The sequence below is a fragment of the Vulpes lagopus genome, chromosome 15 (assembly GCF_018345385.1).
Source record: "Vulpes lagopus strain Blue_001 chromosome 15, ASM1834538v1, whole genome shotgun sequence".
NCBI lineage: Eukaryota > Metazoa > Chordata > Mammalia > Carnivora > Canidae > Vulpes > Vulpes lagopus.
Genome location: NC_054838.1, coordinates 1,559,393 through 1,574,910, shown reverse-complemented (window position 1 = coordinate 1,574,910; position 15,518 = coordinate 1,559,393). Strand labels below are relative to the sequence as shown.

Below are 15,518 nucleotides of genomic sequence, written 5' to 3'. Positions count from 1 at the left end.
GATTTGACATTGACGTATTTTTTCTATTAATAATTTTAATTGGCTGAGGTCAACTCTACTATCGTTGTAAGCATTTTATGTTTAATTATGTTTATTTAGGTTTCCTAGTTAATCCTGCCCTAAATCCTCCTTGCAAAAAAATAAATAAATAAGTTGTCTAGAATCCAATGAATTGACCTCAAAAACTGCTGAAAATCTTAGTAATTAGCATAGGGGAAATAATAAGTAAACAGAAAACTCTCCTGCTTAGCGGAGTGGCAAAGGTATTTTCAGTGTCATGCTGCGTGACATCAAAGGCCCAATACAGCATTCAGGTATGTCCCCTCTAATCCTACAAATTACTGAGTAAGGTCTGTTTTGAGAAAAATCTTGAAAGAGAAGTAATATTCCTGTTCATCAGACGGTACCTTAATATGAGGTGTGTTTCTTCTCTGTAAACTTCTTACGAACCCTAAGTACAGCTCTATGCCATAATCGAATGTGTCCAAATTGGTCAACACCTGTTACAGTAATTATGCAACCAGGCATGGCCGTTAGTGGCAAACAAACCAAAGAAAGGAGCCACAGTATGAAAATGTTAGAAGGGCCAAAGTTAGGAGAATAGAACAAGGAGGTCAAAAACCAGTCCCATCTGGGAATAATATTTAGTTGGATCGAGAGAAACCGCGCCGAAACCATTATAAGACAACTGAGACTAGTCCCCAAACATATGAGAGTCATCAACTTGTAACCCTGTGAGTTGCCAGGTTTTCCCTGAGAACATTTAAAAATTAATAGTAAAGAATAAACTGGTTTACTCATTGTAATGTTTCTTTAAGCGTGGTCAAAAGGGCCGTGACTGTAGACAGAGCAAAAGTTAGAACTGACGGTGATAGCTGCCTATGGTACGTTGCTGGTTTTATTGGGACAAGAGCTGTAAGAACTCGCAAGTTTAAACCAAAGGGTTTCAGGTCGTTTCAGGATCAAACCGTAAGGAACAGATTACATTATTTTTGAGACTTAACTACATAGGCTGTTTGATGGTGGTGGTGAGAGATTATCTACCGTTAAATTTTATATTCTTCATGGATAAAGTTAGAAACGTGCGAAAAAGAGAATTTAGAAAAAAAGTAATCATTGAACTTCCTAAAGTCATATTAAAAATAAAATCACACTAGGAATTTGGCCTATTTTTATGTGACTCTGAAACTATCTTGAATGGTCTCTTTGACCAAGGACCTGCGTGGGACATGCAGCTGGCTGCTGGTCCAAGTCCTCCAGATAGCACGGGGATGGTAGGAATAAAATCTTCAGTGCTACACATGTGGCGGCAAGGGTTGAGATTTAGATTTGTCTAGCACACAGAATCATCTGAAACTCTTGACTTTCTCAACTTCAGTTAATCTTCAGTTTACCGTCCTCATGTCATGGTTACCCTCATTCAACTGATGAAAACTTGCTGAATATCTACTGCCACACATTGCTCTACGGACTATGTTTTGTTTTAAGATTTTATTTTTTAAAGTAATCTCTGCATCCAATGTAGGGCTCGAACTCACAACCCTGAATTCAAGAGTCACACACTCCACCGACTGAGCCAACCGCGTGCCCCAACTCTACGGAGTATGTTACAGGCAGATGAATAAAACATATTTCAGCTCTTTCGGCACTCAAATTCTTGAGCATAAGATTTGTCTTTTAATCCGCTACGTCACTTGTGAATGAGTGAAAGGTGGGAAATTATGTCGGGTTTTGTCTTCCCTTGTCATAGGATGGGTATGTGTGGGAAGGCCGACCTTCCAGCATGCTGGCAGTGGCCAGGGGATAGTAGTGACGGACAAGAAACCTGTTCCCAAAGCTGGAAGGGCACCTAGCAGCCGGGGAGGGCCCATCATGATCGATCAGAGCCCTAGTTACCCTTGGTTAACGGCATTTTACAGAAGGTAGACAAATGATAAGGGATAACCGATGCGAGTAGTGACAGGAAGGAAATGAGGCATTGTCCAGGCAGATCATTTTTCTGAGTGATTAGGTAGATTTATAAAAAGATGGATCCAGAAGAGATCGTAAGAGATTATCTCGTCTTCCTCACCACTCCTAGGCCTATCATTGCAGACCAGTAAAGAAGATTCCACATCCTTCTTCTGAAGACCTTCCTAAGTAAGGATCCAGCAATTCTAGTGCTTGGAAGTTCCAACTTACAACACATTTTTGTTCTTGTTGCAATTTATACCTCATTTTACTTCATCTAACCTTAGTGAAGATGGAGAACAGCTGCTCACTAACCTCCTTGTGTTATTAAGTCACCACTCGGACTTTTCTCATAGCAAGAAATCAGATCTCACAACCTTTCTTCATAAACTCCAACTTCCAATCCATTAATCATTTCCCTGGGTCTACTCTGGAACTCCTCCAAGATCTCCATATTCTTCTGAAAATGTAGAGCCCCGTACTAGACATGTGTGTGAAATTATCCAGGGCTCAGGAAACATGGGAGTCATGAATTATCTGAACACAGCTGTTGGGAAAAACTAAAGGGGAGATTCAATCAGATTGACAAATCCTTCCCTCGCAACTTAGAGACAGAAGTGGTTTGTTTCATAAAAATGATGAGCCTTCATGCCAGAGCTGTATCTTCTTTCCTTAGTTTTTAGACAAAGCACTTTGCAAAAGAGATAGGTCTTGAACAGGACATTTAGCTTTTATTTCTTTTCTTCTCAAAAAAAAAAATTGTTTAAGAACAAGTGATTGTTCTGTACTCCACTTAATATCCCAAGTTGTGAACCTTTATCTGTTCAAGTGGGATTGTGCTTACATATTCTCAGGGGTTTATTTTGATGTAATTTCTCTCAGAAGGTAAGGACTACAAAACACTGAACTACTTTTAAAGCTTCGACTTTCTCCTAATTTGAACCATATCTTTTCATTTTGTCTGCATATAAAGCCTCGTTAGAAGAGAGTAAAACTAAATTGAAATCCATACAAAAGCATCATTTTAATCTACATGATTCCCAGAATCACATTTAACTGATCATTTCACTTGTCATTTATATGTCTGTTATGACCTCACAATCAAATATTTGGGGCCTCTTCATTCTTTATAGCCCAGATGAAGAGCATGGGATCAGCGGAAATACCGTTCCCACTACTCATGGTTGTCTCTTTAGGGCATATTTAGGATATTCAGTGGTGACTACAAACTCAACTTACTAGTCCCGAGAAATGAGGCCAGCCATGGAATGAAATCAACACTAAAAACAAACTGAATAGGAAAGGAGGACACTTATTTCCCCTCCATAATATAATTTCGAGAAGTTGCCCGGGACTCTGTGACCTAACGAAGACTACTAGGAGTGTTTGCTGTAAGTAGGCACTTCTGAAACCTCAGTCCATCAGTGCAGGGCCCCACGAGTGGTAGGTCTAGTTGGATCTAAGAAAGGGTGATGCTGATGCAGATGGACAGGACAAATACAATGTTTCATGAAAGTCGAGGACAGAGAGATGGGATAGAATGGGGAACGAATGGGGGAAAGCAGAGCTACACGTTTAAATTCCAAGACTCTTTACTTGATTTTTCTTCCTCCAGTCATTGCTGTATATACTCAAAGAAACCCATTTTTCTCTGCTTGGGCAGTGGTTATGACCTGGGAAAAGTGGGTGATGTGTGTGAGGTAGGGGGATATATGGCTAGGTATCCAATTTTGGAAGTCAGACGTTGATTCCATGATACAAATTAAATATATTTCTAGGATGCAAATTCAGACCACAGTCAGCTTTCCTCGAGACAGCCTCAATGCTGAATTAGAAAAATGAAGACCCAACACTTTGGTACCAAATTTCATGCCTCTCCCAAATGCAGGAAAATGTTTAGCATTGAGGATCTTTTATTTCATAGACATGTTTTCCTGGAGTACTTGGGAAGAATGAGCCAATACTATTATATATTCTGACCTTTTTAATTTAAAAAAAGAAAAAGTTCCCAGGATAAATAACTCAAGTTAGCTTGCATTGCTCATTGCTTTATGTCTATACTGAATGCTAATTTGAATTACCATTCTCACATAATAAACATATTCTTATGGCATTACAACCAGATTGTGGATGTAGATCATCTTAGAACTACTTTGCAAGCCAAATTTCCATTGCCTTCCATTTTATCTGCACACAAAAACTAATTAAAGTGAGTAAAAATAAGTTGAATTCCATAAAAAAGAATCGTGCTAACCTACATGATGCCAGTTTGTCTCAAAAAATATATAGAAGTTTGACATATTCTTGACTATTTGCTTGGCTAATTGACATGTTTAATATTACTTTTTGTTATTGTGTTTTTGAGAACTCATATTGTTGATATTTGTTTATATAATTGCATTTGTCATTTTTAGGAACAACTTATAAATATCTAATTTACCCTTCAATTACTTGGCTTCTATAAGAGCACAACTTCAGAGTACTTAATAATAGAAACTAATCACAAAAATGGGATTATGTGTGTGGATGTCATATGAAGAATAAAGAAACAGCTTTAAAGAGGATTTCTTTGAGGAGCACCTGGCTGGCTTAGTGGAACATGCAACTCTTGATCTTGCAGTCATGAGTTCAAGACCCATGCTGGGTGTAGAGCTAACCAAAAAAAAAAAATATTTCTTTGGAAAATGATGTGGGTTAAAAAAGATAAAGTTTAAATTAGCAAACATTTCCTATCATTTTTAAGACTAGGGATTTTAATAAATAAATTTAATATTAGAATTCCCCTCTATTTTGATCATTTTAAGGGAAATAATCAATTTCTTGTTTTGTTTTGTTTTCGTAGGCAGAGGGGGGAGGAAGCTACAAAGATTGTCACTGGAAACTGTTTTGTCAAATCTTAGGTAAGAATTTAGAATCAAAAGAAGTAACTGAAAACTCAGGGAATAATATAGGAATCAATGAAAACTTGAGGTTTCAATTCATCTTGCCTTAGCTAGTGTCTCAATCATTGTAAAGTAACTGTGGAGTGTTGAAAAAAAAATGTAAATGTAATTAGTTTTGTCCTATCGATTTTAAATTACTAATGTCTTATTGGCAGGCTGTCAACATCTTGTTAATCGTGTTTCTATTTTAGTAATTAAGCTATATATAAACTTAGGCTCTCCATTGTTTTCTTATGTTTTTATTCTTGGAAAATAGAACTATCATTGTCAGAGGCAATTTTAAGGCCTGTACAGTAGTCAAGGGAGTTTGGGTCCCGGTTTAAACTTCACCACCCTGGCCGTGTGACCCGGTCAAGGCACTTCACCAGCCCACATGGATACTATACGCTTCAGAGAAACGTTTGTCGAATAGGCTGAGAGACCTTTGCTGCTGTGTGCACCTCCGTGGCCTGATCCATAAAACGACGGCCGTGGAGCTATAAGCCGTGGTCGTCAAGGCGGGCAGCGCATTCAGACGGTAGCCCGGAAAGAACAAATGATTCAGGTGATTTCAGTGCACTGGAGGTCCCTGTGACCTAGATCACCGTTAAGATACTTCTTCCCCCCTACAGTTAGACTCCTTCCAGGAACTGTATATCATTTGGTAAACTAAGCTTGAAACTCGGATCATTATTTCCCCTAAAGTTAGAGCCCTGAGCCAAGGTTAGAGTTCACAGTCTTCTATCCTTTATAGCACGCAGTTACCTCTGACAAGGCTTTCGGTGGACGTTTTCATACGTTAACGTGTTCTTTAAGACCATCCTTTCCTGCCGGAATGGTTTCTGAGCTCCAGGACATAACAAACACGTTAGGCGTTCAGGCCATCCTGTCTTGCACACGTCTGAGCGGAGGCAGGAGGGGGTCTCCCCATCTCTGATTCCCTACAAAACTTGGGCAGCTCTGCAAACACCACTGACTCCTGCTACCAAGACTTACCAGTCTGCCTCCAGGCCCTCACCGAAAGCCACATCTTTCTAGGAGTTGCTTTTCAGGAGGGAGATGGATGAGTTTTGTCAGGAAGATGCCCAAGTCCAGGTATGACTCCCTTACCTGGACTATCTCCCAGCTTATTTCTAGAGCTGATGCTCGAGTTCTGAGTTGGCGCAAAGACACAACGGACCCAAACACCAAGTTTTGGCATTCTCCCAAATGAGATGTGATTCCCAGAGAAATTCCAAGTTTGGACTGGAGCCTTTGGAGGAAGAACATTGAATTGCACAAGGAAAGCCAATAAACATTTTAGTCCCTAACAGGGGCTGTAAGCCTTGTAATTACATTCAGGATTGTGCTTGTCCATCCTTCTCTTCTCCATATCTGTAAACAACATGTTAGCTTTGGAGGTTTGTCATCCACTGTGTTGTGGGAGAGGGTGTGCCTCTCACAGCATCTGCAGCGCGAGAGCCACTAACAGTTTGAAAAGGCAAATTTATGAAATGGCTTCTAAACACACTAAGTCCTAATCTAAACAATTTACAACGTTTCTTACTCAATAACTCTCAGAAGCCAGCTAAGTTGGAGCTGCCCTGAACAAGTTAAGAAAGGAATTAGACATCATCCATTGGGTTAATAAACTAAAGTAAGTGGAAGGAAGAACAGGCAGGTGAAGAGTTCCAGATACTCCTCTCTCTCTTCAGTGATGATATACTTATTTCTGGAAATTCTCTTTCTTGCTAGTGTTTTAAACATGACAACAATTGTGATAATAACAGCTAAAGGATTTACAGATTAGTTTACCAAGTAAAAGAAAAGGCTTTGGGATGAGGCTGACCTGGGTTTGAGCCGAGCTTTGCCACTTAGCGGCTATGCTAACTTTGGACAGTTCATTAATTAACGGATGCCTCAGTTTCCTTATCTTTAAAATCGGAATAATCCTAGAATGGTTGTGAAGATTCAGTTAACTGTGGAAATGTAGAATGCTCACCACAGGGAACTCAAGAAATTTCGATGTTATTGCTAATTGGGTGGATCCGCTCAAAACCCTAAGTATTGTCCCTGTCTCCATTTTGTGACTGTGAGAATGGGACTCCAAAGAGGATAGGTGACAATGAGTAGTTTGAAAGTCTTTCATTAGTTGGCAGAGATTCAATATAATTCTGGACCAGCATTTGTGGCAACTAATTTTGAGATTCTCGGCCATCTCAAAGGGTTTGGCAAGATCTCTTGATGAAATGTATGTGCAAACCCGAAAATGCGAGACGCATATCAAATCTGGGTGGTAGCTATGAGATAGGGAGACATGATTGTATAATGGACTTTGGAACCAGAAAACCTTTAGGTTTTAATTTTAGCTTTTCCACTTAAGATTGGCTGTGTAATTTTGGGTAAATCACTGAAACTCTCTGAGCTCCACTTTCCTTATTTGTACCATTAGAATATAATCCATCTCAGAGAGTCGCTTTGAGGGTTAAACAGTATATTCAAATGCAAAGCAAAGAATTTAGCACTGAATAAATGCAAAATAAATGTTATCTCATCCCATCATAATGTGCATATAGTTCCCAGAGGACGGTAGTGACAAAATGAAGTCTACAGTTTGTTGAGGTTAGTCAAGTCACACAAGGTGTCCAGGGCAATGAGCATTGAGTTAGTGACCAGAGTGTGAACTTTTTCTCTTTTTTAATACAGTAGTGGATTTCTAGGGCAGTGGGGGGTAGTGCTGGTGGTACTAAGGATAAACATTAGAATGACAGCAAGCTCAATCAATAGAAACACGTCACCGTACCCCTAGCCACGCCATCACTTGGTTCCTTCTCCACTTGGCAACTTGTTGAATGGTAAAAGTATATTTTAAAAGTTTTCCCCAAATGCCAGTTTCCTTCTGCCAGGGAGGAAAACTCAATGGCTAATACTGGCAGACAGCAAGAGGCTAGATTAGCATTTCTGAGTCTACACTATGTTCATAAGCACCCGCCAACAAGTGTCGTGTTGTCAAATAGCTTTGTGAAATGCTACAGAGTAGTATTTGCAGACTTGGCCACCAATAGAAACCACAGACACCTTCGTATCGCTTGTCACTTGTTACAGACATCTCAAAAGACGTTGATGCTTAATCACCACTGCAAAACGTCAGTGTTTACATACTGTTAGATCTTATTTCGTGCATTAAAAAAGCACACGTTACCATATCACACAATATACTGGTTTTTTAATATTTTCATGACTATTAAATATAATTGGCTTCCTTTGCAATCTTAGAGTTCTTTATTTACTTAGAACCATTATTTTGAGAAGGGTTGATAGACTTGCCCAGACTGCCAAGAGTGGAGCCCATCAAGAGTGGTTACAGAGCTCATGCTAATCCAACATACTCCAAGGAGAAACAACAAGCCCATTTTCAACTATTGATTATGGAAGTTGCTGGGAAGAAAGTAGCCCTTAGTGAAGGAATCTGGTAAAAGCAAAAGAAATGGGTTTCCCACCAAAGTAACCAGAATAAGGAGCATGGATGGTGCAGACCAATCTCAACAAATGGCTTTAGGGAACACGCAGAGGGGTTACTTCTAGAATCTCTCTTTCAATAGTGATCCTACTTTGGCTTTTTATTTTCTCTGCTCAATTTTCGTCATGCTCACGTTTCTCCTTTCTAGTCACTCACCCTGCAGTGTCCCATTGGAAAGTCTTTAGGTATGTATGGAACCTTTCCATAATCACCCAATTTGAGTATTTCTTCCCACAGGTCGCCTTATTACCTAGGGAGTGGGTAGTTGGTATTTTCCTTGAAGCCGGAGATAAGATAAACTCAATTGCAACTTCTTTTAGTGCTGATAAGTGTGGGACCCCGCAGATTCTGAAGGAATTTCTAGATTCCCTGACATTATAACATGCCCTCCGGGCACAAAGATCGCAGATTATTTTCTTTTGCTGTTGAGGGCAATTGATTGGATTTCTCTTTCTCGGTGTGAGGAGTGTTTTGGTGCATTTAACCTTTACTCAAGGGTTAAAAACATCGGCAAAGTACTTTTAAATTCCTGTGGTGGTCCAGAAAATGCTTGCAACTGGTCAAAATGTCTCACATAGACCGCATGTTTCTCCTAGCTTCAGACTTTACTGCTGAACTCAGAGGTCACATGTTGCTAAACTGCTGGTTTTTAGAAACGAGATTTTAAAGGTTTTTTTTTTTTAATTTTTAAATTAATACTTTGGAATATATTTTGCCATTTGTCCAAAATAGAATTCAAGAATGATATCTGTCATCCGTAGTGCATCAGAAGTTATTTTAAATATGGCATCTTTATAAAAGTCAATAGCTGCCTCATCAAAGGGCAATCATGTCCAGTGTGGGTGGCTGTGCCAATTGTTTTTGAACTACTGCAGCAAGCTAGCCAATCCCAGGGAATGGCTTGCAGCCTTTCTACACCCACATTTTTTCTTAATTATCTCCACCAGGCTGAGTTAGCTAAGGACAGATCTATAGCATTTCCTGGATGTCAAAATGCCCACACACCTTCTGCAATCCTTGAGCTTCCAGCTCCCTTTCATGTTTTTCCTGGTTGGTCCATCTAATTATCTATTATCATGTATATATAATGCATTATTCATGAGGCCCAGACAATTTCAGGATGTAATATCTCTGATTTCTAAAGGAAATGACCTGAAAAATTAGAACTTATGCTTGCACAAAGAAGATGAGCAATTAATTTGATAGTGAGTCTCTCTCATCATCCCATACCTTTGAAAAATAATCTGCAGGAGTTTGGGATCATTGTTCAAAATTAAAACTCTCCCAGTCATCATTTCTCAGAAAACAACAAGTTCAACATCTAGATTCCTTCTATATGGGGTTTAAATAAGTTGCCTTGACTTCTCATAATGTGCTTCCTAACAAACAAGTTAAAAACCTGGTGGCACCCCAAATTATAAATCATCAAAGGTTAGGGTGACTTAGGCCCTACCTTCCGCCAAGGAGGAGTTATCTGTTGTATCACTCAAACTTGGAGCTAACGTGGAATTGAGAGTTTATCCTGAGAACATCTTCCTTGTCTTATGTGTGAGGAAATAGAGATGCTGAGGGACTAATGGATTTTTTTCAGCTCCTGACAACTAGTTGGGAGGGAAGCTTGAACTCAGGCTTTTAATTTGGTTCACTGTGTTCTCTTGAAAAAGGTAAGATTCCAGCAGTTTGTCCCCTTCCGGAGATTGGAGGAAATTAAAGGACGAGTCATGTCTCTAACCTATAAGCTCCACCAAGATAGGTGCCATTTAGTCTTCCTTATTGCTGAATCTTCAGCCTGTAAGTTAATGCTTATTGCATAGAAATATGAATCTTAGCATCTAGAAAGTATACCTTTTGGGCAAAGTAGGAAGTGGCCAGTCAAGTTCATGATCCCATAAGTATCAGAGTATCTACCAAGACAAGCAAGATCCCAGGAATTGAAAGCTGGGATGAAATTCCAGAGGCTTGGAAGAAAACAAGTCAGTATGAATTCAAGCATCAGATATGAGTTGGGATAAGTGACCTCTGAGGACCTTCCCAGCCCTCAGATTCTATGACTCACTCGAAAAGCAAAATGATTCTTGGCTTTGGCTCTTCCTATTTTCTGTGTTGGTTTTTTGGGGACTTAGAGACTGTGCCTTAGATGGTATGTCAGCTACGGGAAGATTCCTTCCTTTGAGTCTCCAATTGCAGGAGATCGAAGTGGCTTAGAAAGGCAAAGTCATAGAATTTGGTGAACTGTTTGTAAATAATTTTTTTTTATCAAAGAAATCAAAATAGGAGAAAGATAACACATACAGTTCCCTCAGATGCCTAAGTGGGATTTGAGGTGGCACCGTCTGGAGAGGAACAAGCATGATCCGTGAAATTTGAAGAAATAGACTGAGTCAGTCTTCACCCTCTTACCAGCAGCGTGGTCCTGGACAACTCTGAATTTCCTCATCTGTAAAAAGGTGACTGCTAATTCCTACCCGACACAAATGCCAAAGAGATCAAATAAGGAATAAGGTAAAAAGCTATCAAAGCACTACATGCCTACAAAATACTATTATCAGGAAATAACAAATAAAGTCTGCATTATAGCAGAATTCTTTCTAGGACTCCTTTAGAATGTTAGGAAAAAAGAAAAAAAAGTAAGAAAGTCTGCCTACATTTTTAAAAACTCAGAATGAACACTCCCCAAGTTGCCAAATGAAAATGGAGGCAGGGACAAAGAATTTAACATTCTGACCTTTGCATCATGCTGTTTTGGGGTATTAGTCTTCAGTGAACATGTGTATCTTCCTCAAGACACACTTGTTAAAGCAGTAGCTTTAACTTCCAAAGTAAAAAAAAAAAAAAAAAAAAAAAAAGGAGAGAGATTTCAAATTGTTGCAAGTATGATCACTCTTAAGTCAAAGGGGGAAGGAAATTTTCTTTTTATTGTTGAAGAATTCAGTCTTTCTGCCCTTACAGGCAACCCCCCCTCCCCATTTCCATAGGATTCAGTAGTGGTATGCTCTCACTAGGTGTTACTATTTATCTTTATTAAGTACCACACTCTGTTCTTTGCGTGGATTGTGGCCTGTCAACTCAAGAGAGCCCCACTTGTTAATGACACCAGCAAAGACACAGAGACAAACATGCCCCTACACACGCACACGCACACACGCACGCACACACAGCAGTAGCAGATCAGCAGGGAAAGACACGAGCCAAAGGAAGATAATTTGAGTTACTTCTGAGGTAGCAGTTGTAAAATTAAAATAGGCAACTCATTAAATTATCCATAGAGTGAAAAGAAAGCTACCAAAATAGATATTTTTCTGGCAAGTCAGTGCTTTTCAGAAAAAAAAATTTAGTTTTAAGCAGAATTTTAAAACCAGATGATATCAGTTGGTATTCATTAGAATCATTTAAATAGTTTGTCCTAATCAAAAGCAAAGAATAGCTTTGCTGGCCTTTGGTAGAAGTATATTGAATAAAAAACATGTTCAGTGAGACATCATTTTAACTGACAGATTGTAAGCAATTTGATCTGGTGAATGCTATTTGAGCAAGTTGGAGCCTGGTCCCCAAATCATGGAATTAAAAATAAAAATTCTTTTCCGGCAATGCCTCCATGCTGGCTTTTCTTCATTTCCATGTGCTGGTTTTTGTGGCCGATTATCTATTTTGTGGTCATCATCCAGGCCTTGCCTCGCAGGTTGACTGATTTGGGGATTTTGTTTCTTACTAACGCTTCCCCTAGAGGACAGGCCAGGAAAAGAAAAGAAACTAGATTCACCAGCTTCTCCTCTTATTAAAAATTTAGATTAGCGACTTGATAGGAAAAGAGGCTGGCAAATAAACGAAGTTTACGTACGTTGATTTTGGTATCTTTTCAAGGCCTTCTTTCCGACTCACACTGGTAGGCAATTAACAAATACTGTTTTGTAAGCCAGCAAAAATCTTGCTTGTCCAATCCCTATTCCTGCCTTAACCATACAAATTTAACGATCATCTAAAAATAATTAGCACCCTGATCCCATTCAATGAAAGTGCTGTACGTAAAGAGAATGCAAAATAGTGACAGCTCCCATTTACGGAGAGCGTCTGCTTCCCAGTTTGCAAAAACCCTTTCAGACATTTTTTTTTTCTTCCTATCCTGCAAAAATTGCTGTGTTGTAGGTCTTACTATCAATGACACTGAAAAAGCTACAGGCAGGATGAATATATTTTCATCTGAATCAATACTGATATATTCCATTGGGGGAGCTAGACCAAGCGAACATCTCACACACGGAAATATTAATATGCAAGACCAGGGGTCCAAAAGTAGGCTAGAAGGTTGTTGGTTTTTAGGGTTAAAAAGAGCCCCCCCCCTCCCTTCCTTGCTCTCTCTCTCTCTCTCTCTCTTTCTGTATCACCTTCTAATCTTCCTTCTGATTGCAAACCGGACAATTGAAATTTCTTGCCTTCCTGCTGAGACGCTCTATGTAAATACACATCAACAGTGACTAGCAGGTGCACCATCCTTAAAGGGACCTTCGTCTCCGCGGCGCCCTAGGCGAAACCATTTTGCCTCCTAAGTCGAGGACGTGTGTGTCTGTGACAGAGGATGACGTGACACTTTGCAGGTTTAAGTGCTTAATGATCTCGAGGTTACAAGCATGAGGCTGTTAAGCATTTTCCCCTCCTGGTCTCCCAGAGACGCGGCATCTACAATTTTCTCGGGTCGCCTGTCACCTAAATTGGCAAGTCGACTAAAAGGCTAATATTCCCTTAGCGATGCCCCCATCGGAAGCCCTAGCAACTGTATTAGGCAGCGGGGAGTACTCGCGAGCAAGACACCTCGCCGAGAGGGAACTCTGCAATTTAGAGTGACAGATGATTCTTTTCTCATCCATCAAGCCGCCTCAAAATGTCACAATATTTACACCTCTTCCTTGGTGAATTAGGATCCAGACAGGGTAAAAAAAAAAAAAAAAAAAAAAAAAATGCGACCGGTTGCCGCTTGATTGGGGAAAAAGGAAAAAGCAAGCGTTGCACCTTTAAATCCTGCCGATCCGCTCCCCCCTCCCCTCCCCTCCGCACCCCTCCCGCCCTTCTCGGGATTTTGCAATAAATCTCCCAGTTCTGCGTTCAGCCCTGCAGATCCGTATTTAAAACAGCACCATCTGGGAAGGGTGGGTGGCGGTGGTGATGCGGACTCCTTGGAGTTCCTTTGCAGCACGCTTGGAATTGCATCAGACGGATCAGAAATCCCCCCGCCCCCACGCCCCGCCCCGCCCCGCCCCGCCCCGCCCTCCCTCCATCCCTCCCGGCGCCCGCCCTCCTCCCTCCTGCTCCCTCCGCGGGGCTCGCGCGGGGAGCGCGGCTGCACCCGGAGCCTCGGAGCCGCCTCGGCTGCTGCGCGCCCGGCCCCGCGCCCCCGGCCCCGCGCCCCCGGGCCCGCCCCCGCCTCCGGGGCACAGCCGGGGTCGCGGCGCTCCCCGCCCCCCCTCGGCTCCGGACTGCAGGGCTGAGCCGGGGGGGAGGAGCCCGGGACGCCCCAGCCCCGAGCCGGGCTCGGCCGCCGGAACAAAGGGTCCGGCCCGGGGGCGGGCGCAGGTCGCGGGGGCGGGGAGGGCGGCGGCCCCGGGCTCCCGCGGGGGAGGCCGAGCACCGCGGGGCATCGCGGGGCGCCCCCCGGGGCGGGGGCGGGGCGGGGCGGGGGGGCTCAGCGGCGCAGGTGCTCCCCGCGCCCCCGGGGCGCCCCTCGCCGGGGCCGGGCGGCCTGAGCATCCTCCGGGCGGGCCTGCGAGCGCTCCTCGCCGCCGCCCAGGCCCCCTCCCCCGGCCCGGAAGGGACCTTCTTCCACCGAGCGGAGGCCCCCCCTCTCCTTAGTTACCCCGACTGACTCGGACCTGGGCTCAGTGAGGCATCCGGCCCGGCGGGGGAGCGGAGCGCGGTCTCGGCGGCTCCCCTTCCCTTGAGAAAGCGGGAGCCCTCCAAGCCAGCGCCCGAAACTCGTGGGGAGGGAGGAAAAAAAAAAAAAGAAAAAGAAAAAAAAGAAAAAAAAAAAAAAGAACCACCAGAAAGAAACATCCAGCGAGGGCGACGGAGGGGAAGCGATAGAATGAGGGAGGGATGGAGGGATGGAGGGATGGAGGCAGGAGGAGGGGGCGGGGTAGAAGGAGGGGGGGCGGGAAGGAGGGAGGGAGGCAGGGAGGGGGAGAGAGGAAGGGAGGGGGGAGAGATACATAGAGAATGAATCCTTCTCACTAGAAGAGCTGAAATTACCTTGATTCATTTTGTGTTGGAGATTTAACGCTACCTCCTACCTCCTCCCCAGCCTCCACCTCCCCTTCCCTCGCCGTACACCACCTCCACCGCCTGATTCTAAATGGCACAAAGTCAAAATTTAGGGGATCGAATGTTGTGTAAAAGCTTCATAATTAGTAATGAATCTACTGTACACACACACACACACACACACACACACACCGGCAAAGAACGGAAAAGAAGGAGGTGAAGGGGAGAAAAAGAGAAATCTTACATTTGAATCAGACATATGCAGGTCCAAGTTAACTAAACTCATTATATCCGCAGGAAGACTGAGCATTTTTTCCCCCTTTATTTCTGTTTCCCCCCCACCCACCCCCCTTCTCGCTTTACCCCAAGGCTCTCACCTAGGGCAATCCAAACTGGGCAAATACCAGGAAACAACCCCCCTCTCATGCTCTCCTTCCACCTCCTCCCCTTCACCACAAGTCCTCTCGGGAAGACTGAGTATCAAAATAGCTCAAGAATTGGGGTTGCAGGGGGTCCCCGCCCCGATGCTTACCTTCTTTGCGGCTTACACCACCCCGGTGGCTAGATCCTGGAGATAAACACTTGCATTTCCCAAAGTTAACCCAGTATACCAACCCGGAGCTTGCCAAGAGTCTATTCCAGCCTACACCGCTAGGAAGCCAACTTCAGCGAGCTCAATGAGGGGACCAAACTGGGGCTCGCTTTCCAAACGCTCCGCTCCAAAATCTGACTCTCTCCAGCCCGATCTCGGTGTGAGCCGAACCTCAGAAAAGACGCTTCTTAAGGGCGACACGGAGCTGGCTTCACTGCGGGGCCGAGAGGCCACCTAGGGTACCACCACCTCGGACAAATCCGTTGGCTCTGTCCAAGGTGCTGAATGGACTCCGCTCGCCCAATTA

The 15,518-nt window shown here is 42.9% G+C and overlaps 1 protein-coding gene across 2 annotated transcripts in view; it reads right to left on the bottom strand.

Moving 5' to 3' along the window:
- BDNF (brain derived neurotrophic factor) overlaps positions 1 to 15,220 on the bottom strand; it is a 50,593-nt gene extending 35,373 nt beyond the window's left edge. Inside the window, exon 1 of one of the 2 annotated variants that reach the window (XM_041730709.1) lies at positions 15,152 to 15,220. The gene's annotated coding sequence lies outside the window, so the exon portion shown is untranslated. Of the gene's footprint in view, positions 1 to 14,231; positions 14,294 to 15,151 lie in introns of those variants that run through there. The other variant, XM_041730710.1, reaches the window with a different exon arrangement.
- Positions 15,221 to 15,518: the final 298 nt, after the last annotated feature.